Source organism: Salvelinus alpinus, chromosome 32 (assembly GCF_045679555.1).
Source record: "Salvelinus alpinus chromosome 32, SLU_Salpinus.1, whole genome shotgun sequence".
Lineage (NCBI taxonomy): Eukaryota > Metazoa > Chordata > Actinopteri > Salmoniformes > Salmonidae > Salvelinus > Salvelinus alpinus.
In genome coordinates, this window is record NC_092117.1 from 25,329,157 (window position 1) to 25,356,845 (window position 27,689).

Genomic DNA, 27,689 nt, shown 5'->3' on the forward strand with positions numbered 1-27,689 from the left:
ACCCACTCATCAAATTCCAGAAAGCTTTGTCCGAGGTGGAATCTAAATGCTCTAGCCTAGAGTTTGTTTATGTACCGGTATAGATCACAGAAAAAGATGCAACTGTAAGACCAATCACAAAACATTCCTTAAACCACACTAGGCCAATCAACAACAAAAAACACCCCGCCAACACTATAGAATATATACAAAGTGTAAAATGTGTCATACATCATTCCCTATTTGTAAAACATTCCTATAAAATGAGCCGTAACAACTGCCGCGTTCCTAGGCGAGACAGTTGTGGATGGAATTGGTACAAAAGCGTTGACCTAACTGATATCATTAGTGCTGTATTGACAAGAAAAACAACTCTAGATGTGCAATACCATTGATCACTCCCACTGTCCTGTGGGTTTTCAAGAAAGGCAAATTAATGAAACTGTCTGAATTACATTCCCCTGCTAAGCACAATAGATAGGGCCTATTATAGTGCTATGCTGTGTTTGTCTAATACCATGCAGTAGATAACTGGTAGGTAGACACTAAAGCAAGATTAAACATCAGTATCTTAAAACAACTGAAGAGGCTCAAAGGATTTCAAAATCCACCCCAGTTAACCAAACAGTATCAGGAGAGAGGGTAGGAACACTGGCTTGGATATAGTATGCATGACTATGCAGACAGTTCATCTTGCATCCAATGGCACACCATCAAAGAGCTGCGACTCCCTGAATTAACCTTGAAACCCAAGCAAGTGCAATCTGCTTAATATGACAACACTAAAACCGGGTCAGCAAACCTAACAACTCTTCATAATTTAAAATCCTGGGGGGGGTCAAATTGTGGTAAAGGTGAGAGCAGACCGGCAACTACTTCTTAACTCGCTAATTGTCCACCTTCCAACAAGGGGGATCCAAGAGTAGAGTTTCCAGCAGTAAGACAGGCCACTACAGCAGACAGGGAGGCTGGCTGGGCCTGTGCAGGGTAAACTTTGGTTTGCACAGTGCCACAGTCCTATGATTTAGTACACTGAGTGAAGGGGTGGGGTGAGTGGATGGGAGAGTAGTAGCAGGAGGAGGGGTCAGTGTGACTTTAACTTTGCGTGCTGTGTGGCCTGTTCCGTCAGACTGGCTCTGATGGAGTTAACCACAGTCTGTCTAACGTTATCCTCCATATATTGCTCACTCAGAGGCTTCAACACCTGGAGAGGAGGGAAGAGGAGAGCACAAAGGGACATGACATGAGACTAAATCAAATCAATAGAAATTAAAACATGAGGACAAATGGAGGGAGAAGAGATTCTGTCCAACATGCAGACTGAAAACATGCATGATTATTTAAAACGAATAGAAACATCGCAAAAACTAAACTCCAATCATGGCAATTGAACAAATGGCTAAAACAAAAAAAATCTATGAAAATTGTAGATGATTTAAGACTAGTCAGTAGGCAAATTCCTGTGGGCCTGCTGTGATTACAATTAGAAGAGTAGGGAGAGTGCCAACCTGCATTCTACATGTAACAGAGTGAACTACACAGACACAACCTCCCTGTAATTAAGACCGGCCACATCCTCCCTGTAATGACAAACAGAACCCATAGGCCACAAGGAATGACAATTGAACAAATGGATAAAATAAAAAAAATTGAGATTATTTAAGACTGGTCAGTGGGCCTGCTGTGATTACAATCAGAAGATTAGGTAGTGCCAACCTGCATATTCTACATTTAGAATGACAACCACCCTGTAATTAAGACCAGCCCCATATGTCACAAGGAATGACAAGAGTGGAATGTAGATGCATTTGGAAATAAAGAGCCAAGCAGCTAGCCAGAAAAGTTAGTGAGTCTTGTCATTGTTGTTTGAGGGGAGTCTCTTTCTCTGCGTTGCTGCTGATGGTAGGAAAGAGTGCCACGTGATTTCAACTCCTGGCCAACAAAGAGTTTGGAAAGCACCTGGAGACATGGGAGGTGAGGAATTAGCAGAGAAGAGCAGCAAAAGCAGGGAAACCACCAAACAAAGACAGAAAAGTGCACTGAACCAGGAACACAGGCAGGAAGAGAAACCTCCACCTCACCTTTCTGGCAGTCATCTGAGGCGGAGAGGAGAGTAAGATCAGATTAAAAGAAGAAAAACAGATCACCAGCTGATTGGGCAGGCTGAAGGCTGATTGGATGGTAAAGGAAAGGCTGGTAGCTCATTGGATAGGGCTGGTGAAGGATAATGCGATTGAGTTCAGGGCTGATGGGGAACTAGAGGGCCACTAGAAATCTGGACTCTGAGGGGAAGGAATCAACATCACAGACGACAGTGGAGAACATGAGGAATTCTCAGCTTCACATGGCTTTGAGTCACACGTGCTAAATAAACATACTTCCTGTATCCATACTTCTATCCTTAATAGAAAAATCTATGAAAACACAAAACACCTTTATCCACAGACATATCAGCACCCACCTGTTCCCAGAGTGTCTCTGCCAACAGGTCTATGATGGTGCCCACATCTCTGAACTCCCCTGAGTATTTGACGTAGGCCCACATGCAGAGAGTCATGAGAGCCACGCCCATGACCAGGTTGGCCAGCACGGCAATAGTGTTCATTCCAATGAAGCCGGTCAGCCCTGAGACGATGTAGGTGGTGAACATGACAACGAAGAGCGTGGCGGGCGTGCGTGCAGCGTAGAAGATGTTCTTGCCCTCGTTGTGCTTGTGGAAGTTGGAGTAGGCCTCATCCAGCTCGCCCTCCAGCTGCTCCTGGTATTTCTTGCAGAAGTCCTCCCCTCCCATCTTCTTCACAGAGCGGAACTGACGCACCGAGCACTCCTTGAACTCCTCGTGGCAGCGTTCCAAGTCTGCAGGGGCGATGTAGGGCTTGTCCCCTCCACACACCTAGCAGGGAAACACCACATTTCAGAAACCAAACAGATTACTACACTGACTAACAAAGACTAGTGGCAAAAATATTACCTCTACGAATGACCTCATTGGTTACATTTGTATAATGAAAATTTGTATTTTATTAGGATCCCCAATAGCAACAGCTAGTCTTACTGGGGCCCGACACATAACTAAAAATACATTAGACAAGACTTTACAGTTCACATACATTTAAAAACATTAACATGTGGTGTGCGTGTGTACAACAGCAATAGTAAATCAATCTGCTTGGAATGTGTGTAGATACAGTGCATTTGGAAAGTATTCAGACCCATTCACTTTTCCCAAATATTGTTACATTCCACCCTTATGCTAAAATTGATTAAATTGCCCCCCCCCCCCCAGTCTACAAACAATACCCCATAATGACAAAGCAAAAACAGGTTGAGCCATTTTTGCAAATGTATTAAAAATAAAACTAATCACAGTTACAGTATTCAGACCCTTTACTAAGTACTTTGTTGAAGCACCTTTGGAAGCGATTACAGCCGAGTCTGGGTATGAGGCTACAAGCTTGGCACACCTGTATTTGGGAAGTTTCTCCCATTCTTATCTGCAGATCCTCACAAGATCTGTCAGGTTGGATGGGGAGCGTGGCTGCACAGCTATTTTCAGGTCTCTCCAGAGATGTTCGACCGGGTTCAAGTCCGGGCTCTGGCTGGGCCACTCAAGGACATTCAGAGACTTGTCCTGAAGCCACTCCTGCATTGTCTTGGCTGTGTGCTTAGGGTCATTGTCCTGTTGGAAGGTGAACCTTTGCCCCAGTCTGAGGTCCTGAGCACTCTGGAGCAGGTTTTCATCAAGGATCTCTCTGTACTTTGCTCCGTTCATCTTTCCCTCGATCCTGACTAGTCTCCCAGTCCCTGTCGCTGAAAAACATCCCCCACAGCATGATGCTGACACCACCGTAGGGATGGTGCCAGGTTTCCTCCAGACATGACGCTTGGAATTCAGGCCAAAGAGTTAAATCTTGGTTTAAATCAGACCAGAGAATCTTGTTTCTCATGGCCTGAGAGTCTTTAGGTGCCTTTTGGTAAACTCAAAGAGGTCTGTCATGTGTATTTTACTGAAGAGTGGCTTCCGTCTGGCCACTACCATAAAGGCCTGATTAGAGTGCTACAGAGATGGTTGATCTTCTGGAAGGTTCTCCCATCTCCACAGAGGAACTCTGGAGCTCTGTCACAGTGACCATCGGGTTCTTGGTCACCTCCCTGACCAAGGTCCTTATCCTCCGATTGCTCACTTTGACCGGGTGGCCAGCTCTATGAAGAGTCTTGGTGGTCCCAAACTTCTTCCATTTAAGAATGGAGACGGCCACTGTTCTTGGTGACCTTAAATTCTGCAGAAATTTGTTGGTACCTCTCTCCAGATCTGTGCCTCGATACAATCCCGTCCCGGAGCTCTACGGACAATTTCTTCGACCTTATGGCTTGGTTTTTGCTCTGACATGCACTGTCAACTGTGGGACTTTATATAGACAGGTGTGTGCCTTTCCAAATCATGTCCAATAAATGGAATTTACCACAGGTGGACTCCAATCAAGTTGTAGAAACATCTCAAGGATGATCAATGGAAACAGGATGCACCTGAGCTCAATTTCGAGGGTCTGAATACTTATGTAAGGTATCAGTTTTTGTATTTTAATACATTTGCAAAGAAATCTAAAAACCTGTTTTCCATTTGTCATTATGGGGTATTTTGTGTAGATGAGGAAATGTTTTTATTTAATCCATTTGAGAATAAGGCTGTAACGTAGCAAAATGGAAGGGGTCTGAACACTTTCCGAATGCACTGTACATTGTTCGTGTAACAAGCCAGGGGTGAACAAACCTACCATTTCCATGCTTTTGCTGTAAGTGTCTTTTGCGCCAGCAACTGCTGTAAGGTTGTTGGCTTCAGCCGTTGCCTAGGTAACAGAGCACAGTCAAATGCAAAGAGGGTTTGAGCAAGATAAGAGAACCCCCACAAGCTTGCTCAAAACGTATCAATGTGGATCAAACCAGTACAGACCTGTAACATTGACTTAGGATGAGGAAGCTCCTCCCCTTGATAGATCTTTATATAGGCCTGGGAAGAAGACGTGGAGAAAATGTGTTTTCTATAACTTCAGTTGTGATGAGATATTAGGAAGTTTCAGAACATTTTCAGGCATTTAAAGTAGTTTATAGGCCATGGGAGAACATGGTGCTCACCTTAAAGTACTCCACTAGATCTCTGCAGGTCACTTTAGCCCCTCCAATCTCCTTCTCCACCAGGTTCTCAGGAGCCAGCAGTAAGGGCACCAGATTGCCCAGCGCCTCCTTAAAGTCACCATCAATGTCTACACAAAGAACACAGCCAGAAGCATAGTAAAGCCCAAGAACGTCTCCTCCAGGGGTTAACTATTTTCTTAATTAAACTGCCTCTCCACCTCAGTATTAAGAAAAGGGTCTGGGAGTCACTGAGGATGGGATAACGTCGGATGGAAGGGGTTAGTGAAGTATTGGAGGAGGGGGGTGGAAGGGGTCAGTTGAGTATGGAGGGGGTTAGTTGAGTATGGAGCGGGTTGGTGGAAGGGGTTAGTAGAGTATGGAGGGGGGATGGAGGGGGTTTAGTTGAGTATGGAGGGGGGTGGAAGGGGGTTAGTATATAGTATGGAGGGTGAGGGTGGAAGGGATTATTCTCTGCAGTGGGAGGCCTCACCTTTTAATCTGCCGTCAAACATGGGGTTGGTGGCCACTTTGAGGCCGGGGTGGGGCAAGAGGAAGCAACCGATGTTGGAGAAGCAGGAGTGGATGTGTTTCCTCACGGTCTGCAGTTCCTCATGCTGGTTCTGTTTCACCTGTAGAAAACACACACAGCTGTTACATAATATCCAAGACACTGGTCTGTTGTCTAAGGCACAAGTTTAAAGGACAATTCCGCCACTTTATAATCAGTTATGCTGTTTGTATATATGCACTACTGTAAGATTTAAACACAATTTGATGTTATCATTTGTTAGTCATACTGCACAATCCTCGTTTCGGTCATTTTTATATTTTCTGCATTGTCCTCTTCTACTACAATTCCCAGGGTGCATTTCATCTCCATGATGCAATGCTCCGCCTAGTTAACCTGCAGTTAGTTTAGCTGTCTAGCAAGCCAAGACAAAGCTTGTGTCATAAGTCATGAGTGCATTCCACATTACTTTGGGTTGTAATCATATTATAATGCTTGCATGAATATTATTAAAAGTATGTGGACACCCCTTCAAATTCATGGATTTGGCTATTTGAGCCACACAGCCATGCAATCTCCATAGACAAACATTGACAGTAGAATGGCCTTAATGAAGAGCTCAGCACCGTCATAGGATGCCACCTTTCCAACAAGTCAGTTCGTAAAATTTCTGCCCTGCTAGAGCTGCCCAGGTCAAGTCTAAGTGCTGTTATTTTGAAGTGGAAACTTCTAAGAGCAACATCAGCTCAGCTGTGAAGTAGTATGCCACACAAGCTGACAGAACAGGACCGCTGAAGTGCGTACAAATCATCCGTCCTCGGTTGCAACCCTCACTTCCGAGTTCCAAACTGCCTCTGGAAGCAACGTCAGCACAAGAACTGTTCGTCTGGAGCTTCATGAACATGGGTTTCCATGGCCGAGCACACAAGCCTAAGATCACCAAGAGCAATGCAAAGCATCAGCTGGAGTGGTGTAAAGCTCGCCGCCATTGGACTCTGGAGCAGTGGAAATGCATTCTCTGGAGTGATGAATCACGCTTCATTCACCATCTGGCAGTCGGACGGACTAATCTGGGTTTGGCGGATGCTAGACGAACACTACCTGCCCCAATGCAGAAATGGTTTGTCGAGATCGGTGTGGAAAAACTTGACTGACCTGCACAGAGCCCTGACCTCAACTCCATCGAACATGTTTGGGATTAATTGGAACGCCGACTGTGAGCCAGGCCTAATGGTCCAAAATCAGTGCCCGACCTCACTAATACTCTTGTGGCTGAATGGAAAGCAAGTCCTCACAGCAATGTTCCAACATCTAGCGGAACACCTTCCTAGAAGAGTGGAGGCTGTTATAGCAGCAGGGGGGGACCAACTCTATATTAATGCCCATGATTAAAATGGCACCGAAAGAAATGGCAGCAGTTAAACGGGCGACCAACAAATTGTGCTATTATGTAGTTTTTTTCACGTTATTTGTAACTTATTTTGTACATAATGTTTCTGCCACAGTATCTTACGGCAAAAAAGAGCTTCTGGATATCAGGACAGCGATCACTCACCTCGGATTAGACAAAGATTTTTTTCTACAAGGACGACGTACAAGACATTATCCAAACACCCCACAGGGCCGACATCCCCGTTATTTGCAAGAGGAAGCGACGCAGGTACAGAAGACAAAGAGCCGGATGCCTGGTCAGGACCCGGAGAAAGCGACTGGGAAAGCTGCCGTTAACGTAAATACTACTCGCCAACGTGCAATAATTGGACAATAAATTAGACGAGGTACGATCACGAATATCCTACCAACGGGACATCAAAAACCGTAATATCCTATGTTTCATGGAATCATGGCTGAATGATGACATGGATATTCAGCTAGCGGGATATACGCTGCACCGGCAAGATAGAACAGCACACTCCGGTAAGACGAGGGGGGGGCGGTCTGTGCATATTTGTAAACAACAGCTGGTGCAAGAAATCTAAGGAAGTATCTAGATTTTGCTCGGCTGAAGTAGAGTATATTGTGATAAATTGCAGACCACACTACTTGCCTAGAGAGTTTTCAGCTATACTTTTCATGGCTGTTTATTTACCAACACAGACAGATGCTGGCACTAAGACCGCACTCAGTCAGCTATATAAGGAAATAAGCAAACAGGAAACCACTCACCCAGAGGCGGTGCTCCTGGGGGCCGGAGTCTTTAATGCAGGGAAACTTAGATCAGTTCTACCAAATTTCTATCAACATGTTAAATGTGCAACCAGAGGGGGAAAGAAATTCTAGATCACCTGTACTCCACACACAGAGACGCGTACAAAGCTCCTTCATTTGGTAATTCCGACCACAACTCTATCCTCCTGATTCCTGCTTACAAGCAAAAATTGAAGCAGGAAGCACCAGTGACTCGGTCTATAAAAAAGTGGTCAAATGAAGCAGATGCTAAACTACAGGACTGTTTTGCTATCACAGACTGGAACATGTTGCGGGATTCTTCTGATGGCATTGAGGTGTACACCACATCAGTCACTGGCTTTATCAATAAGTGCATAGAGGACGTCGTCCCCACAGTGACTGTACATACATACCCCAACCAGAAGCCATGGATTACAGGCAACATCCACACTGAGCTAAAGGGTAGAGCTGCCGCTTTCAATGTGCGGGACTCTAGCTCGGAAGCTTACAAGAAATCCTGCTATGCCCTGCGACGAACCATCAAACAGGCAAAACGTCAATACAGGGCTAAGATTGAATCATACTACACTGGCTCCGACGCTCGTCTTATGTGGCAGGGCTTGCAAACTATTACAGACTACAAAGGGAAGCACAGCCGCGAGCTGCCCAGTGACACGAGCCTACCAGACGAGCTAAATCACTTCTATGCTCGCGTCGAGGCAAGCAACACTGAGGCATGCATGAGAGCATCAGCTTTTCCGGATGACTGTGTGATCACGCTCTCCGTAGTCGACGTGAGTAAGACCTTTAAACAGGTCAACATACACAAGGTTGCGGGGCCAGACGGATTACCAGGACGTGTGCTCTGGGCATGTGCTGATCAACTGGCAGGTGTCTTCACTGATATTTTCAACATGTCCCTGATTGAGTCTGTAATACCAACATGTTTCAAGCATACCACCATAGTCCCTGTGCCCAAGAACACAAAGGCAACCTGCCTAAATGACTACAGACCCGTAGCACTCACGTCCGTAGCCATGAAGTGCTTTGAAAGGTTGGTAATGGCTCACATCAACACCATTATCCCAGAAACCCTAGACCCACTCCAATTTGCATACCGCCCAAACAGATCCACAGATGATGCAATCTCTATTGCACTCCACACTGCCCTTTCCCACCTGGACAAAAGGAACACCTATGTGAGAATGCTATTCATTGACTACAGCTCAGCGTTTAACACCACAGTACCCTCAAAGCGCATCACTAAGCTAAGGATCCTGGGACTAAACACCTCCCTCTGCAACTGGATCCTGGACTTCCTGACGGGCCACCCCCAGGTGGTGAGGGTAGGTAGCAACACATCTGCCACGCTGATCCTCAACACTGGAGCTCCACAGGGGTGCGTGCTCAGTCCCCTCCCCCGTTCACCCACGACTGCATGGCCAGGCATGACTCCAACACCCTCATTAAGTTTGCAGACGACACAACAGTGGTAGACCTGATCACCGACAACGACGAGATAGCCTATAGGGAGGAGGTCAGAGACCTGGCCGTATGGTGCCAGAATAACCTATCCCTCAACGTGACTAAGGAGATGATTGTGGACTACAGGAAAAGGAGGACCGAGCACGCCCCCATTCTCATAGACGGGCTGTAGTGGAGCAGGTTGAGAGCTTCAAGTTCCTCGGTATCAACAACAAACTAGACTGGTCCAAACACACCAAGACAGTCGAAGAGGGCATGACAAAGCCTATTCCCCCTCAGGAAACTAAAAAGATTTGGCATGGGTCCTGAGATCCTCAAAAGGTTTGACAGCTGCAACATCGAGAGCATCCTGACTGGTTGCATCACTGCCTGGTACGGCAATTGCTCGGCCTCTGACCGCAAGGCACTACAGAGGGTAGTGCGTACTGGGCCGTACATCACTGGTGCTAAGCTGCCTGCCATCCAGGACCTCTACACCAGGCGGTGTCAGACGAATGCCCTAAAAAATGTCAAAGACCCCAGCCATAGACTGTTCCCTCTACAACTGCATGACAAGCGGTACCGGAGTGCCAAGTCTATGACAAAAAGGCTTCTCAACAGTTTTTACCCACAAGCCATAAGACTCCTGAACAGGTAATCAAATGGCTACCCGGACTATTTGCATTGTGTGCCCCCCCCCAACCCCTCTTTTTACACTGCTGCTACTCTCTGTTCATATATGCATAGTCACTTTAACCATATCTACATACTACCTCAGCCTGACTAACTTGTGCCTGTATGTAGCCTCGATACTTTTATAGCCTTGTTACTGTATATAGCATGTCTTCTCACTGTTGTTTTATTTCTTTACTTACCCATTGTTCACATAACACCTTTTTTGCACTATTGGTTAGAGCCTGTAAGTAAGCATTTCACTGTAAGGTTGTATTCTGTTGTATTCGGCGCACGTGACAAATAAACTTTGATTTGATTTTGGAATGAGATGTTCGACGAGCAGGTGTCCACATACTCTTGGCCATGTAGTGTATGTTCATGTCATTGGTGACAATCAACTGCATTACAAAAAAAAAATGAAATTTAGTTAATGTGTCTGATGCTGGTTAGCTAGCATGCTATTAGAGCCAAGTTTAATCTTAGCAACTCTTAAATCAGTCCAAAAAACATAAGATTTACAGGCAAATCACTAAGGAATCCTAGTCTCATGATTGAAGCCTGCTTTACATTAGCAATGCTAGCTAACCAAGTAGCTAACCCTGCTGCATCTGAAATAAAATGTTTAAAAAAATAACAGCCAAATACAGCCTTAGCAACTATCCAACAACACTGTAGGCCTACTGGAACTAATAAAACATTTGAGGTTTACAAGTAATTCACCACGAAAACATAGGCTATTTGGAAAGGGCGCAATGGCAGCAACTTCAGATGGTGGAAGTGGTTTTGCCAAATGGAATCATGGGAGTTGGAGCCTTGAACAAAAAAATATTTTGAGCAACCATTTAAAATATTTCATGTAATTAGATAAAGACAACCAGACCAACATATATCAGGGAGTCCCAATATGATCAGAAAACTACAGACAGGTTATATAGATTGCTGAAAATGACCATCCATAATCAGGGATCCTACTTGAAAACGTCAGAGAATCAAATGCGTTTGATGGACCCTTCTTGTCTTCTTCTAATGCCTCAAAGTAAATTCACCCATTTTGATTGTTATATTACTTTTGTACATCTGAGCGATGTTCTATCAATTCCCTGGGTCATTTAATGTGTATCTGAGTTATTCGGCCGGTATGACGTAGCATTGTGATAAAGCCGCTCTCACTACACTGGAAGTTGAAAGGAATACGACTTTTAGATCGCAAAAACGTCAATCATCATATGTGAGATTTCAATACTGGCCGATGATATAACACGGGAGGTTGTCTTCTCTCGAATTAGCCACTGATCATATTTTTGCGATATTCCTACCACAAGAAATGTGTAATTTAACAGAGGACACATGTATCCTATTTGTCTGCCTCTTCAGTCCAGGGTGCATTGCATGGTGCTGTTGCAAATGGCAGACTCCACTCTGTAAGGCAGAAAGCATTGATCTGCAGGTTGAACATGGTGAGATTGGAGACTCCTTAACTGATAGCTGTAAAATCACCTAAACAAACTGCACTAACTAGCTACTTCACATACGGATATTAGCTTGTGTGTAGCTACGTTTGCTATCTAGCTAGCCCATAGAGAGCATTGCGGGTTTTGTAGTCGACTTGAGCTGCAACAGATTTCCACAACGATTTTCACGTTGCCACCAACCTTGTTAAAACGACAAAATGAAACATTTGTTCACCCCAAAAAATTGTTCTCACATGTTAGTGTTGTGTAACACTGTAAATTATACAAATCAGTGGTTTTGTCCTTTAAAAAGGGAATATAATCCAAAAGTAACCGTAATCAGATTTGTTAAATCCAAAAGTTACGTTTCTGATTACAATTTGACAGTAACTAATGTATCACATTTAGAAAGTAGCCTTACAGATTGTCCACTAAAAGTGATACTGCACGCCACAGGAGGTTGGTGGCACCTTAATTGGGGAGGACGGGCTCTTGGTAACAGTTGGAGAGGAATAGGTGGAATGGTATCAAATACGTCAAACACATGGTTTGATTCCATTCTATTCGCTCCGTTACAGCCATTATTATAAGCCGCCTTCCTCTCAGCAGCCTCCACTAATGCGAGCGTCCTTCCGTTCACAGAGACACTGAACAAAATTCATATTACAATTCTGCTGAGATAATTTAGTTCAAAACTGTAGTGGAAATTCCTCTCCGAAAAAGCCACACTGGACTAGATACTAATGTGGAGGAGCCCGATCTAAATGATCCATCATGGTCCCCATTCTCTTCTCCAGACCTACCTGCAGTCTCTTTTCTAGAAAGCGTTTACCTCCCTCCAGTCCATAGTTGTGCTCATATGGATAGCTCCAGTCTCTGATGAGGAACATGAGAGACTGGAACACAACACAGACAGGGTTACTGAGAGAATGTGCTCAGGGAGGACAAATGTGCACATCCAAACTTTGCATGTTGAATATATTGAAGAAACAGTAACACACCTGGAAGGGTTTTAGATAGACTTCCTCCAAAGCAAGCCGTCCGTATTCTGTGAAGAGCTAAACAGATGGAGAAAAGACGATGTTAGCCTTAATATTGTTTTCAAACACACCAACAAATGTCTAACGTATTCATTAAAATGGGGAGGAATGGTGTGTATACCTGGAGATGCTGAAGATCATCCTCCTGAATATTCTGGGACAAGTTATACACCTGAAAAGAATTAGACAATGAAATATCCTTTGTACGTAGGCCAGTTCTTGACATCAACCAGCCCTTTCCATCCACAACACACCATTAACTCAACTGGCACAATGTGTGCACCTTTATGGGTATGTAATCAAACAGTGAGAACTCAGTCAGGTCCATCATAGACTCACCTGTACAGAGCTGGTCATGGTGCTCAAGGCAAAAACCGTTGCACAGTCCTTTATGGTAGACTGGCTGTCGAAGGCTCCTTGTGTATCCACTAGCAGAACAGCAACCTGTCAAGGGTTAGGATATTACAGGTCACCTTTAGGTCATTAACATGATGGAAATCCACTTGAAGACAGTACAGCCAGTATGAGCGGCAGGGATGGACATAAGATCATACACAAAACATGACTGTGCCAGTGGCGTTCCTCTCAATGTTAATAACAGTGTGTGTCACAGAGTAGGGCTCACCTTGCTCCCATCCGGCTTGTTGACCACAAACACCTGACTCCAGACCTGCATCCCTGTGGTCTCCCTCTCACAGCCTCCTCTCCAGCTGAACCCTGTCAGCGGCTCATCATCAGCCCCAACCCACGAGTCTGACTGCTCCTCCTGCTGTGACAGGAGAGGGGGGTACCAAGACAGAGAGGGAGTGAGCGGTCAGTATAGGAAACAAGTTATTGATTCCTGTAGGCAAGTGTATGTTTCATATGGGCAATGTGGAAAAAGCCCAACAGTAATCAAAGGAAGAAATAGGCATACTGCTATTTCTTACATGCATTTGCAACTTACTACCACTGGAGGTCACTGTGGTATCACATTCAAACCACTGGTGTCCTGAGATCAGGGTCATTTTACACAGTCTATGCCAAACGCAACATCATGTCAGACTCAGTTCAGTGTAGGCAGTAAAAAAGACAAAAAAACTTAAGTCTGAAAAACACCGTTAATAGGATATGAGCTGCTGTTGTGAAAACAAGTACGTTAGAAGTGTGCGTGCGTTACTCTACTACTTCATTACAGGGCTGGTCTTAATTACAGGAAGAGCTTGGCCTACGGGGCTGGTCTTAATTACAGGGAGAGCGTGGCCTACGGGGCTGGTCTTAATTACAGGGAGAGCGTGGCCTACGGGGCTGGTCTTAATTACAGGGAGAGCGTGGCCTACGGGGCTGGTCTTAATTACAGGAAGAGCTTGGCCTACGGGGCTGGTCTTAATTGCAGGGAGAGCGTGGCCTACGGGGCTGGTCTTAATTACAGGAAGAGCGTGGCCTACGGGGCTGGTCTTAATTACAGGAAGAGCGTGGCCTACGGGGCTGGTCTTAATTACAGGGAGAGCGTGGCCTACGGGGCTGGTCTTAATTACTTCCTTATTCATGAACTGAGAATAAATGCAAGGTTGCTGAAGGAGTAAGCCAATGAGATTAGACTCCCAAAGTAACTAATTAAACAAAATGGTATGCTATATTTCATGCCTAAAAGGTATTACTTAACAAGTGAACCTGGCTCTGTCTACTGGCAGCATTTCCGAAGCAGAAGGTGAAGAGTAGTTTAACCTAACCATGCCTGGTGGTGATAGATATCACACAGCTATTAAAATACACATCCTGCAGCAGTGTTAATACAGGGATAATACTCAAGTGCTATTAAACAAGGATTCCACGGCGCTATTAAACAATTTATTTTATATTTAACTAGGCAAGCCAGTTAAGAACAAATTCTTATTTACAATGACGGCCTAAGAACAGTGGGTTAACTGCCTTGTTCAGGGGCAGAATGACAGATTTTTACCATGTCAGCTCGGGGATTTGATCTAGCAACCTTTCGGGTACTGGCCCAACGCTCTAACCACTAGGTTACCAAGGATACTACGGCGCTATTAAACAAGGATACAACAGCGCTATTAAACAAGGCAGACTTCAGATAACAAGCTTTAGTTCTGTCTCCTCCCTCTGAGGACATTAAACAAACAGTCCAGTCAGTCAAACTGCCACACACACACAGAAGAGCAGACTTCTCTATCCAGCAGGAAATGTGACTGGAATGGAATGTTCAAATTCTAGGCCGTAAAAGAGTGATCATAGATGTACAGTGCAGACACCAGGAAGAAAATTAGGTTGGCCAGACCAAGACCCCAAAATAGCACCTGCCTGGGACGTGAATACAAAGATATCTAAAGGGTATAACCCGCTGGAGACTAACATGGGGGGGGGGATACTCAACAATCTCTGCAGTTCCTTCTGTTTTTTCGGGACTGGAGTTGTTGCTGTGAAAAAAACGTAGGCAACACAATCGGAGCAATCGTGAATACCTGACCCTAGATGCGATGGAGTGCATTGTTGTCTCAGAACAACACTGGCAATCACTGCTCCTCTGACCCCACTGTGACCTCAAGTTTTTACTTCTCCTATGCATCTGTCCTCAGATCATTCAGTGTGCCATTTTTTTTTTACACCTTTATTTAACTAGGCAAGTCAGTTAAGAAAACAATCTTATTTTCAATGACGGCCTAGGAATGGTGGGTTAACTGCCTTATTCAGGGGCAGAACGACAGATTTTTACCTTGTCAGCTCGGGGATTCAATCTTGCAACCTTACAGTTAACTAGTCCAATGCTCTAACCACCTGCCTCTCATTGCACTCCACGAGGAGCCTGCCTGTTACGCAAATGCAGTAAGAAGCCATGGTAAGTTGCTAGCTAGCATTAAACTTACATTATAAAAAACAATCAATCAATCATAATCACTAGTTAACTACACGGATGATGATATTACTAGTTTATCTAGCGTGTCCTGCGTTGCATATAATCGATGCGGTGCGCATTCGCGAAAAAGGACTGTCGTTGCTCCAACGTGTACCTAAACATAAACATCAATGCCTTTCTTAAAATCAATACACAAGTATATGTTTTGAAACCTGCATATTTAGTTAATATTGCCTGCTAACATTAATTTATTTTAACTAGGGAAATTGTGTCACTTCTCTTGCAACAGAGTCAGGGTATATGCAGCAGTTTTGGCCGCCTGGCTCGTTGCAAACTGTGTGAAGACTATTTCTTCCTAACAAAGACAGCCAACTTCACCAAACGGGGGATGATTTAACAAAAGCGCATTTGCAAAAAATGCCTAACCATAAACATCAATGCCTTTCTTAAAATCAATACACAGAAGTATATATTTTAAAACCTGCATATTCAGCTAAAAGAAATCCAGGTTAGCAGGCAATATTAACCAGGTGAAATTGTGTCACTTCTCTTGCGTTCATTGCACGCAGAGTCAGGGTATATGCAACAGTTTTGGCCGCCTGGCTCGTTGCGAACTAATGTCATAATTACGTAAAATTCTGGCAGATAACATTGAAGGTTGTACAATGTAACAGCAATATTTAGACTTAGGGATGCCATCCGTTAGATAAAATACGGAACGGTTCCGTATTTCACTGACATAATAAACGTTTTGTTTTCGAAATTAGTTTCCGGATTCGACCATATTAATGACCAAAGGCTCGTATTTCTGTCTGTTATTATGTTATAATTAAGTCTATGATTTGATATTTGATAGAGCAGTCTGACTGAGCGATGGTAGGCAGCAGCAGGCTCGTAAGCATTCATTCAAACAGCACTTTCGTGCGTTTTGCCAGCAGTTTTTCGCTGTGCTTCAAGCATTGAGCTGTTTATGACTTCAAGCCTATCAACTCCCGTGATTAGGCTGGTGTAACCGATGTGAAATGGCTAGCTAGTTAGCAGGGTGCGCGCTAATAGCGTTTCAAACGTCACTCGCTCTGAGACTTGGAGTAGTTGTTCCCCTTGCTCTGCAAGGGCCTCGGATTTTGTGGAGCGATGGGTAACGATGCTTCGAGGGTGGCTGTTGTCGATGTGTTCCTGGTTCGAGCCCAGGTAGGGGCGAGGAGAGGGACGGAAGCTATACTGTTACACTGGCAATACTAAAGTGCCTATAAAAACATGCAATAGTCAAAGGTATATGAAATACAAATGGTATAGAGAGAAATTCTATTGATGTATTATATTAAGTTAAAATAAGCGTTCATTCAGTAGTTGTAATTATTACAAATAAAATTTAAAAAAAAAAATATATATATATATATATATATATATATATATATATATATATATATATATATATATATATATATATATATATATATATATATATATATATATATATATATATATATAAATCGGCCGATTAATCGGTATCGGCTTTTTTTGGTCCTCCAATAATCGGTGTCGAAAAATCATAAATCGGTCGACCTCTACTTATTAACCATCATTTATTTCACAACTTTAATAAAATATTTCAGGTGTGTGTATTACATGTTTTATTTGATGACTTTATTACTTAATTCCAAGTCATCATCTCAGCTCTATAGTGCTGCTGCCTATTTTGTCTAACAAAAATCACTATTTTGTAGTTCTTCAAAGAATACCAACTATAAAATCACTTCGATCATGCATTCTCAGGTAGAGATACCAAGTAAAAGACCGGACAAGGATATGTGCAATGGATTATGGTCATTGTAGTTAATTACCACGTTTTGTGTGCTAAACTATGTAGAATATTGGCCTGTTGGAAACTACAACTCCTTACTACATCGCACAGTTCAGGCTGGATCAGATTTATCTTTAGAGAAACTGTGTGATGTGCGCATTGAGCTCACAGGAAAACACAATGGAATTCAAATAATTGAACAGACATTGGTCAATTGGTTGCTTAAAAAAAACAGAAGTTTCAGTTCATTGCTCAGCACTAGTGACAGACCTTGAGAGGAACAACAGACCCAGGCAGGCAGGGAAACTAGCAGCAGACTACACAGTGAGAATGAGTTTGAGGCAGCTATAACTATTTAAGATAAAGCTTTCCCAAGCTTCCAGACCTATAATAACACTTTGTGGTCTGTAAAGTGATACTGGCCCTGCAATTGCTGGCTGCTACTTGGCTGTCCTGATGGAAGGCATGACTGACTGTCCTCTTCCTCACTCTCTCACTCAGATTCAAGTCATCAATAGAAATATTGATTATGCATCCATGTTTATTCAGTGCCGAGAAAACACCAGACATTTCCAAATCTAGGTCTACAGCTACATAAATATTTCTCAAAGTAAAAACAAAAAAACAATCTTGCTCTTTCGACACATGGTTCAAGCCAAATCCTTGACAGTGGACACATTAACATAACCCCTGGAAGCTGATTAGAAAGTTGCACTGGAATGCAGTGATGCGGCCTTGGTAATGTATGCCCTTCCCTTGGGAAGCTCTTGTCCCAGAAACTGGCAGAGAAATTCATATTTCAGCAAAAGGAATGCTAATGAGACAAATTGCTTTTGAACTACAGTATGTGAAATGACCTGAAGACAACGCTAATTATCTAGCAGACTAAGAATGGAAAATGCATTTGGCTAAAAATAAAATGTCCTGAAGGAATTTCACACTACTAAATTAATCCCAAAGGAAAGAACTACTACTAACATCCATTTAGAGCCATTAGCAGACTTCCCGTTTCGAGACGTTTTATCAACCCCTAGATGGAGGACTTTATGTAAAATCAGCCAGGTAACGCAATCAGGTCAGTAGGTGGCTAATTAATCTGGGAAAAAAGACTAATACGGGGTTTATTCAGGATCTCCAAACTGCTTTACAAAGGTTGGTATTAAACCGACAACCCAGAGATTTACCCTGAAAAGGTTAGCAGCGTTACTCAACACCTTATAATTAACCCTACACCCAGGGGTGTGTTAATAACATGATAGATTGTTGATGCTGCCAGAAAGTGCTTTTAACCACACAGTTTCTCCAGCTAACAGACAGTTCAATTGGTTCTTCATTTTAGCGCAGCAAAACCTTCATTCAACCTGATCTGCCCAATGAATGATTCAGAGAAGTATCAGTATTTTGTAGTGAATTGTCTGTACTGTAGGTTCAGTGCCTCCAGAAAGGATTACAATTGATTAAATTCTTTTAAAAAAATTTTTTGGAATGATCTACACAAAATATTCTGTCAAAGTAAAGTAAAATGTCATACACTTATGAAAAATAAAACGCATATCTTGATTAGATAAGCATTCAACCCCGAGTCAATACATGTTAATCACCTTTGGCAGCGATTACAGCTGGGAGTCTCTGGGTTGTTAATCATGGTTGTTGTTTGGTTGTTAATCATTGTTAGACAGCAATTTTCAAGTCTTGCCATAGATCATCAGTCTAAACTGTAACTAGGCCACTCTGGAACATTCAATGTCATCTTGGTATGCAACAACAGTGTAGATTTGTCCTTGCGTTTTAGGTTATTGCCCTGCTGAAAGGTGAATTTGTCTCCCATTGTATGTTGGAAAGTAGACAACCAGGTTTTCCTCTACAATTGCCTGTAGTTTATTATTTGTATTTTTATTTATTTTTTAAACTCCCTAGTCCTTGCCGATGACAAGCATACCCATAACATGATGCAGCCACCACCATTATTGAAAATATGAACAGTGGTACTCAGTGATGTGTTGGATTTGCCCCATCACAGGTATTAAACTCTGTAGCTGTTTTAAAGTCACCATTGGCCTCATGGTGAAATCCCTGAGCTTTCTTCCTTTCCGGCAACTGAGTTAGAAACAACGCCTGTATCTTTGTAATGACTGGGTGTATTGATACACCATCTAAAGTGTAATTAATAACTTCACCATGCTCAAAGGGCTTTTTTTAACCCATCTACCAATAGGTGCCCTTCTTTGCAAGGCATTGGAAAACCTCCCTTGTCTTTGTGCTTGAATCCGTTTTTGAAATTCACTGCTCGATTGAGGGACCTTAGAGATAATTGTGTGTGTGGGGTACAGAGTCAGATTAAACACTATTATTGCATGCAACTTATTTAGCACATTGTTTACTCCTGAACTTATTTAGGCTGGCCATAAAGGGGTTGAATACTTATTGACTGAAGACAATACAGCTTCATTTTTTTTTTTTTACACATTTGTAAAATGTTTTTTTCTTCTATTTAACACATTTTAAATTCAGGCTGTAACAACAAAATGTTGAAAAAGTCAAGCGGTTTGAATACTTTCTGAAGGCACTGTATATGTGAGTGTGCACCTGTTCTCACCTGGTTGAGCATGTATCGGAGCATGAAATCCAGCAGGAAGGACTTGCCCTTACGGAAGGCCCCAGCCACTGACACCACCACCACATTAAGGTCTCTGACATCCTCCTGCAGTAAGAGCTTCTCCAGAGCCGCCGTGTCCAGCTCAAATTTGTGGTCGTCTTCGTGAGCCAGGACAATCTGGATGGGCCGAGCCTTCTCCTCCACCACCACCTCTTCTACAGGCTGCTCCTTGACAGGACTCTGATCGGCAGCAGTCAGCTCTTGGGCCTGTTCCCACTCCTCGTCTGTCTCGCTATCCGCCTCTGCCCGAGGCGCCATCCTGGGAGGAGGCTTCCGATCTGGCAGGGACAGAGGAACATCTTCCACACCACCCGCACCTGGGGGAGAGAATAGGACACACGGTGCCATACCGTTAAGAGCAGGGAGAGAGTGCACATGGTGCAATTCAAACTTTACACATCACAAGGACAATACAGAGAAGTGTAGTCAGGGTCCTCTTCAAAAAATGTTGCCAATATTCTCATAATCTTGGAGGATTCCAGCATCAACTTCCATCAGGCATTGTACATATTATAGGCCATTCCATGACAGTTCCTGGCCATGGTTTTTGTTGCCTGCTGCAGAGGTTGACAAGGGAACAGGACTCCAGTGGGTCTTGCAAGTCCTTCAGGATTCCAGCAGGAATAGGTGTGAAGTTCTTAGTCAAGTTTGGGACAGGAGAGGAATAGTATGTATTGTGTGGCGCATTTAATAATATATATATACAGTGGGGAGAACAAGTATTTGATACACTGCCGATTTTGCAGGTTTTCCTACTTACAAAGCATGTAGAGGTCTGTAATATTTATCATAGGTACACTTCAACTGTGAGAGACGGAATCTAAAACGAAAATCCAGAAAATCACATTGTATGATTTTTAAGTATTTAATTTGCATTTTATTGCATGACATAAGTATTTGATACATCAGAAAAGCAGAACTTAATATTTGGTACAGAAACCTTTGTTTGCAATTACAGAGATCATACGTTTCCTGGAGTTCTTTACCAGGTTTGCACACACTGCAGCAGGGATTTTGTCCCACTCCTCCATACAGACCTTCTCCAGATCCTTCAGGTTTCGGGGCTGTCGCTGGGCAATACGGACTTTCAGCGCACTCCAAAGATTTTCTATTGGGTTCAGGTCTGGAGACTGGCTAGGCCACTCCAGGACCTTGAGATGCTTCTTACGGAGCCACTCCTTAGTTTCCCTGGCTGTGTGTTTCGGGTCGTTGTCATGCTGGAAGACCCAGCCACGACCCATCTTCAATGCTCTTACTGAGGGAAGGAGGTTGTTGGCCAAGATCTCGCGATACATGGCCCCATCCATCCTCCCCTCAATACGGTGCAGTCGTCCTGTCCCCTTTGCAGAAAAGCATCCCCAAAGAATGATGTTTCCACCTCCATGCTTCACGGTTGGGATGGTGTTCTTGGGGTTGTACTCATCCTTCTTCTTCCTCCAAACACGTCGAGTGGAGTTTAGACCAAAAAGCTCAATTTTTGTCTCATCAGACCACATGACCTTCTCCCATTCTTCCTCTGGATCATTCAGATGGTCATTGGCAAACTTCAGACGGGCCTGGACATGCCCTGGCTTGAGCAGGGGGACCTTGCGTGCGCTGCAGTATTTTAATCCATGACGGCATAGTGTGTTACTAATGGTTTTCTTTGAGACTGTGGTCCCAGCTCTCTTCAGGTCATTGACCAGGTCCTGCCGTGTAGTTCTGGGCTGATCCCTCACCTTCCTCATGATCATTGATGCCCCACGAGGTGAGATCTTGCATGGAGCCCCAGACCGAGGATGATTGACCGTCATCTTGAACTTCTTCCATTTTCTAATAATTGCGCCAACAGTTGTTGCCTTCTCACCAAGCTGCTTGCTTATTGTCCTGTAGCCCATCCCAGCCTTGTGCAGGTCTACAATTTTATCCCTGATGTCCTTACACAGCTCTCTGGTCTTGGCCATTGTGGAGAGGTTGGAGTCTGTTTGATTGAGTGTGTGGACAGGTGTCTTTTATACAGGTAACGAGTTCAAACAGGTGCAGTTAATACAGGTAATGAGTGGAGAACAGGAGGGCTTATTAAAAAAAAACTAACAGGTCTGTGAGAGCCGGAATTCTTACTGGTTGGAAGGTGATCAAATACTTATGTCTTGCAATAAAATGCAAATTAATTACTTAAAAATCATACAATGTGATTTTCTAGATTTTTGTTTTAGATTCCGTCTCTCACAGTTGAAGTGTACCTATGATAAAAATTACAGACCTCTACATGCTTTGTAAGTAGGAAAACCTGCAAAATCGGCAGTGTATCAAATACTTGTTCTCCCCACTGTATATATATAAAAGAGCCAACTATACACTGAGTGTACAAAACATTAGGAACACCTGCTCTTTCCATGACAGACTGACTAGGTGAATCCAGCTACAACCAGGCTTGCCCTGAGAACAATATTGGTGTCTGCTAACGCTATGCGGCCACAGAGCCGGGACAGACAGGCCAGTAGTTAATGGAGGAAGTTATTTCTGATTTCTGAGCATTAAAAATGAACATGGGACGGGAGTGATATTTATCGGGATGGGACCGGAAAGTTCCGGGGTTATATAACTGTACGTGAAAAAAATGGTACAGGACAGTTACGAAATTTCACTCCTGTGTCAACCTCTAGCATGACACCAGTACATTGCCACAGGCCTACAGTGCACACACTTGGGTATTAGGAAACATATCTGAGAAAGGGGGAATGAGCACGTGGTATTATGAGATAAAGTACTAGGCCTACAAATGGGTCATGTGGGTCAATGTCTATAGCATCTACACTGTGCAGTAGCCTATTTTCTATGTCCAAGCCTGTAAGTATTTCACTGTTAGTCCACACCTGTTGTTTACCAAGCATGTGACAAATACAATGATTTATTGGGCTATGACATCAAGGAGCTCAACATCAAAATAAGCAAAAGTGAAAGCATTTCAAAAAGCTTTGTTTGGCCTTTTAATCTTTCCATGAAAGGATGTCTAAAGGTAGGCGTTCCCCTCCAGGTGTGGGAAATGTCCTCTACATCAGATGTCCCTCCCCATCACACTAGACACACCCTGGGAACAATGACAAGTATTTGTATAAATGTATAAATGTATAAATGACAAGTATTTGGGACTGCTAGTGCTCATGCAAACAAACATTTTACAACTGCTACCAACCAAAAACAGTTGTGTCAAGGAGACCCTTGGAGAGGTATGGTTCACAATACCAAGCAAGATTCCAAGGAAAAACCTTTTCTCCCCATAATGACATTTTCCTCCTGAGCTGACAGTCCTACAAGACATGTGACTTTAACATATCAAAGAACAAACACTTCGTACCAAAACTCAAGAGTGAGGATTTGGTCTAAGGCAGGTTTGAGGGCTTGCCGCAAGGCTGTTCTCTGCCGATGGCAAACAGCAGTGGGCTGACTGGGCTCTATGGCTGATGCCAGGAGAGGGGTTGCCGAACAGAAGGTATGAGAGAACAGGACAGCATTCTCCGGAGCAGAGCTTACACTGGAGAGGCATCCTGCTGATTCTGGTATAATGACTGTCTGGTCTGCCAACAGACATAATTCACTGTGGGTTTGAGACTGCTAGATAAACACTACCAAAAAATAAGTTAAAAAAGTAAACAAAATCACAACAAGACAGGTTATGAATTTATTCTACAGCTAGACGGACATCCATGTCACAGACATCAATGCTAGAGTTCCTTTTTAGCCGCAGTGACACTAAAGCTGAATTTAAATACCCCCAGCTCCTGACACCTCAGAATCTCCCCCACATGGGCAGACGTGAAGTTTACACCAGTCCAAATAATGATTAGCTGCAACACGCGCATATTAGCATGATCGCAGGTCAGAACAGGAAATGGAAGAGTCCCTGTGTTCATCGGGTAAAAAGGTAATCTACTGTAACTCGTGGCCAGACTGCTCCCAACTTTCCTCACATAGACAACTGTACTAAACGTCAAACATCAGTCCAGTGTAAAATGGACCATAACCCACACATAGGCCCCTCTATACAAGTGTCCAGCAAAGCAGGGAATACGAAGCAGTAGTCAGAAAAATTAAGTGGAAGTGCTGCCATAGGAGAGAGACCGAGACACTATTCTGCAGGGACTGGGCTGCGAAGTTCAATCCCCTCATCTTTGGAGAAAACAGAGACAGATCTAAAATTGGCAGGCTTATTTATCATTCCTTATCTTGCCACAGTTCTCTCCTGTTGCATCTGAAACAGCCCTGATCTGGGTCTCTGGCAGGCCGTGTATGGAGCCAGTCTAGATCTACATCTGAAACAGCTCACTTTACTCTGTCCCTCCTCTCCTTCGTCGTGACACTGCGGACTGGTGCCAACTCCAAGAGACAACTCCCTCTCTGGACCGGAGTCAAGCAGGGCAAATGTTAAACTGCAACAAGGGATCTGCACACCAAGGACAAAGTGCAGCACCACTCAGTGTTAACTATTGCCACACAAACAAACCCAGCTTTATTTTGCACTGATACAAGAGTCATGTCACAAGGCTAAAGGATTTGAAAGACCCCCATTACTAAAGTGATGTCAAAAATAACACCTTCCATTTTCCTGTTGACTGATTTCTGTATACATTAACATTCCAAAAACAACATTGTTACACAAATAATTGTACCAGATTGCAACTGTTGTTCAGTAAGAGAGATGTTAGCTAGGGGTGTTGGGTAGAGGTGCAAGGGAATTTCCCCATGTGAAACTAAGACTAGGCCAGTTGAGGAAATGGAAGGCTACACATAGCTAGCCTATATCACATTACAATAGAGTTGATGATGGCTGTTGCACATGACCTGACAGAGGGAGAGAAAAAGCATCTGGTGTTGTTCGTTCCTTGCATGAGTCTGATGCAAGGATACAGAATGGGCATGCAAAACCACAGGAGCAAAGCGTTTTCTCTCTCGATATATTAAGCCTACTTTGGTCGCCAGATAACATTAGGCCTAGTTGTCTAACTGGGTTTGGAGGGTTTCAGTTAATCTGCAAGAAGACAAAAACGCTATTCCAAGAGTGGAATATTGGTTTCAAGGAAAAGCCAGAAAGTTGTAGTTCCTAGCTAACGTTAAAATAATAAGGAGTTCCTGGTTGTCTAAATCCAAAAATGAGAGTTCAAACATGCACCGCCGCTAAGTCTGCTAAATCCTTCTCCTTCCTGTCTCCTGATTCTGCCTCGACCAGACTCTCCTCCCTTTCCGCATCCTATGACTCCTCCTGTCCCCTTTCCTCCTGGCCGGCTTGGCCCTGCCCTTCTGCGCCATGGCTGAGTGACTAAACTTCCAGAGGACCCATCATCCTTTCACGCCCTCCTCTCTACCTTCTCTTCTCCTAAAGCCAATTCTATCAATAAATGTCAAGCTTCTTCCTCTAACCCTAGGAAACTGTTTCCACCTTCTCCTCCGTCCTTAATCCTCCCCTGCGGACAACTTTGTAAACCACTTTGAAAAGAAGGTTGACGACATCCGCTCCACAATCACTCAGTCTATTGAGGCACCTGTCCCAATCACACAGAACTACCCTACACCTTGACCTCTTCCCCAAATGTTCAATTCGACCTTTGCTTTAAAAAGCAACTCAAACAAAGCATGTAAGAATGAACTAAAGCTATTGAATTCTACAGTGCCAATATACTGTGTTATTTAAGCAATAAGGTACGAGGGGGTCTGGTATATGGCCAATATACCACGGCTAAGGGTTGTTCTTAGGCACAACGGAAACTGTGCCAATATATCCTCAAAGCACCAGCTTCCAGGGCATTATCACTTTTATACAACTGGGTCACCAACATATTTAAATAATGATTTTCATATTTTAATTGAAAACGTTATTTACGACTAGTTCACGTCCATAGATGCAGAACAAAAACTGGATCGCGTATATGGCAACCGAACAACCAGCCGGCTTGGGTAGCAACCCCAGATTTGTATCGGGACTATATTGTAACGACCCTGGGTTTATAAGCGCAGAAATCGACTCTGCAGCTGGAGCATGCTTTTGCTGCACAGTCGATAGCGCGCCGGACCTCGGGCTAGAAGGTCGAGGGTTCGAGACCTGCTCCATGCTGTTTCATTACATTGGTGTGTGCTTGACCGGTGAGCGCGTTCCTGTAAAACGTAGTCACAAGCTAGCGCGAGGACGCGCTCTTTAGGATGAAATAGTATGAATACCATACTGACTGGCAACGTTCTTATCCCTTGCTTGCTACCTAGCCAACTATGGCTAACGTACAGTCACGTCAAACTGTGCCAGAATAACATTGAAGTAGCCGCATTTGCAGAAACTGTTTTCTAGTGACATTTATTTGCACACATCCATAACAATGAGCTAATGATGCGCGATTTCACCTGGCATAGAAAATGTGCTCTCTCGTCAGGACACTTGTTCAGAGGAGCTAGCCAAACAACACAGCTAACACAATCAATTCAAACTGAAGCTGGAAAGACTTCAAACTAGCTGCACTTCGGTTCGTTTTACCTGTTGTTTTCTATTGATAGTTATTTGTATATGTCCATAAAAATTATGCTGATTCATGATTTCGACTAGCTGAGAAAAACTGCCGACCTGTCTCTCATCCCAACTCGTTCATTACTATGGGACAGCTGGAACTCCAATTTGAATATTGAAACAATGTTGCAAATGTTGGAGACCGAAAGCAATCTGTTGAAAACCAAATGTTAGTCTAAAAGAAATGCGAGATAATGTCTAGATGGTTTTTATAGTAGAGATCAAGTTTATAAATTGCCTGGCTGGGTTTATGAGACAGTGGATTGTTTAGTCAGATGGAACAGAGTATAGGCATTTTAATGTCATAGATTTAGCCGATGGTAACTTGTGGAAGAGACACCGGCTGGAATGCGGTTTTAACCAATCAGCATTCAGAATTGAACGGACCATGGGATAGACGCAACTCAACAGCCGGCAACACTCGCGGTCCGAAAATGACAGACCCGGCCAGGTGAGAATAAGGGCTGGCGGGCGCATATTAGCCAGCTAAATTAACTACACAAAAACGTTAAATCCTTCACTGGCTGGGTCCCTGTAAAAGTAAAAACATACGTTACTATCTTGGCTACTGTAGGTTACGGCACTCAGTAGAAACAACGCCGAACGAGGTACATGTCAGAGTCAGTCTCAATATTACTATCCAGTTCCACATATTCTCCTTTAATTAAAAATTACCTTCGTCAAAGACGTGTCTTTTGCGGTTTTGTTCGAAATGATTCCGTTTCCTCAGCCCGCTAACCCCCGCCATCTTGTCCTGTTTAAAATAATCCCACGTAGTTGCGTCAAAGAACACTTCTTCTTCTTTGGGATTGTGTTGTTGGATCGCATCCAATACACCGCCACCTACTGTACTGACTGGAGTGTTTGGCCGTTCACGGCCTGCCTACATTACATTTTTGTGATAAGGTACTATAAAATTGGGGGAAAGGAAAAATTTGCCCTATCTAAGAATATTAAAAATATATATAAAAAAATACCACCCCATTCCACTATTTACCCTTTAAAATCCTACTCAAGAGGCCTAAATAACTCTTATTTTTCTTCTTCTTCTTCTATGGTATATTGTCGATCACATAATTTAATGTGCCTCCTGTTTCCATACCTACTAGGCGGGATGGAAACAGGATTCCCAGCAAAACTGAACAAACTACCCAACAAATTACCAAAGAAATACATAAATAATTCTAACAACTTTTCCAGTAAAAAATACAACCGATCTGATTCCTACACAGGCACAAGGGGAACCTGGGAGGGTGGGTCTTCCGGCGCCAATACCTCTTGCAAGTCTTCAGATGTAAAATCCTTAAGTCCACAAAAACTTTTCTGCCGCAGCCACAATAATGTCCAGTTTCTTAGACTTCTTTGAGACTTGTGCTGTACAGTTTATCACTGTGGCAATGAACACAACAAAATCCACACAGGGTATC

General features: G+C 43.5%; 1 pseudogene; it reads right to left on the reverse strand.

The window, feature by feature from the left end:
• Positions 1 to 1,628: 1,628 nt before the first annotated feature.
• On the reverse strand, positions 1,629 to 27,083 carry LOC139562577 (atlastin-2-like; annotated as a pseudogene).
• Between the last annotated feature and the right edge of the window lie 606 nt (positions 27,084 to 27,689).